The sequence below is a fragment of the Chrysochloris asiatica genome, unplaced genomic scaffold (genome assembly GCF_000296735.1).
Source record: "Chrysochloris asiatica unplaced genomic scaffold, ChrAsi1.0 scaffold00268, whole genome shotgun sequence".
In the NCBI taxonomy this organism is placed as follows: Eukaryota; Metazoa; Chordata; class Mammalia; order Afrosoricida; family Chrysochloridae; genus Chrysochloris; species Chrysochloris asiatica.
In genome coordinates this window covers 2,137,342-2,139,058 of record NW_006408786.1, presented here as the reverse complement: position 1 = coordinate 2,139,058, position 1,717 = coordinate 2,137,342, and the positions used below count along the sequence as shown (strand labels likewise).

Sequence of the window (1,717 nt, the reverse complement as noted above, 5' to 3'; positions counted from 1 at the left end):
TGTAGTCTTTACCCTTCATCAGTTAGTATTTTAAGTTCTCTTCACTTTCAGCAAGTCAGGTTGTGTGCCAACTGCATACAGAGGTTGCTAATGAGTCTTCCTCCAATCGTGATGTCACATTCTTCTTCAAATAATCCAGTTTTTTGGATTATTTGCTCAGCATACAGTTTGAATAAGTATGGTGAAATGATGCAATCCTGGCACACATCTTTCCTGATTTTAATCCATTCAGTATCCCTTGTTCTGCTCAAACAACTGCCTCTTGGTTTATGTACAGATTCTTCATGAGCACAGTTAAGTGTTCTGGAATACTCATTCTTCACAATGTTATCCATAGTTTGTCATGGTCTACGCAACTGAAAACCTTTGCGTAGTCAATAAAGCACAAGTAAACAGCTTTCTGGTATTCTGTACTATCAACCAACATCCATCTGACATCAGCAATGATATCCTTATTGCCACCTCCTCTTCTGAATCCAGCTTGCATTTCTGGAAGCTCCCTGTTGACACATTGTTGCAATCTTTAGCAAAATTTTACTTGGATAATGTTTTATAAACAATATAAATGATATTGTTTGATGATTTCCACACTTCATTTGGGTCACCTCTCTTTGGAATGGACACAAATATGTATCTCTTCCACTAGATTGTCCAGGTAGCTGTCTTCCAAATTTCTTGGATAGATGAATGAGTGCCTCCACTGCTGCATCAGTTTGTTGAAAGATTTCAATCTGTAGTCTGTCAGTTCCTGGAGCTTTGTTTTCCACATCAGTGTTTCTTGGACTTCTTCCATCAGTTCTTGATCATATGCTATCTCTGAAATCGTTACAAATTGGCCATTTCTTTCTTGGCACATTAACTCGGTGTATTCCATCTTCGTTTGATGATTTCTACATCATTCAATATTTTGCACAAAGAATCCTTCAGTATTGTAAGGTAAGGTTTGAAATTTGTTTTTCAGTTCTTTCAGCTTGAAAAATGCTGAGTGTGTTCTTCCCTTTTGGTTTTCTAACTCCAGGGCTTGGCACATTTCATTCTAATACTTCATTCACTTAGTCTTCTTGAGCTGCCCTTTGAAATTTTCTGTGCAACTCTTTTACTTCTTCATTTCTTGCAGTTGCTTTAGTTTCTCTATGCTCAAGAGCAAATTTCAAGCTTTTTACACTTACCTCTCTCTGGGTTTCCATCACAATGATGTGGGCTTGGAAGGTGTAGGACGCTTTTTCCGTGAGTTGGTGAAGGAGAAGCACGAGGGTGCTGAGCATCTCTTGAAACTGCAAAACCAACATGATGGTCGCGCACTCTTCCAGGACGTGCAGAAGCTGTCCCAAGATGAGTGGGGAAGAACCCTGGATGTCATGGAAGCCACCCTGGTCCTGGAGAAGAACCTGAACTACTCCCTTCTAGATCTGCACACCGTGGGTGCTATCCACACAGACCCCCACGTTTGTGGCTTTCTGGAGAACTATTTCCTCGATGAGGAGGTGAAAATTATCAAGAAGATGGGCAACCACTTGATCAACCTCAGTAGGATGGCCGGTCCCCAGGCAGGCTGGGCGAATATCTCTTGGAGAGGTTCACTCTAAAGTACGACTCAGAAGAGCCTGTAGAGCCCAGCAACCTGTGAAGGGCCTTTCAGCCTTCCCCTGCTCTCTGTAGACCTTCTGTGAAGGGTCTTTCAGCCTTCCCCTGCTCTCCATAGACCTTCTGTGAAGGG

The 1,717-nt window shown here is 42.1% G+C and overlaps 1 pseudogene; it reads left to right on the top strand.

Moving 5' to 3' along the window:
- Positions 1 to 1,133: 1,133 nt before the first annotated feature.
- LOC102833099 lies at positions 1,134 to 1,627 on the top strand (annotated as a pseudogene).
- Positions 1,628 to 1,717: the final 90 nt, after the last annotated feature.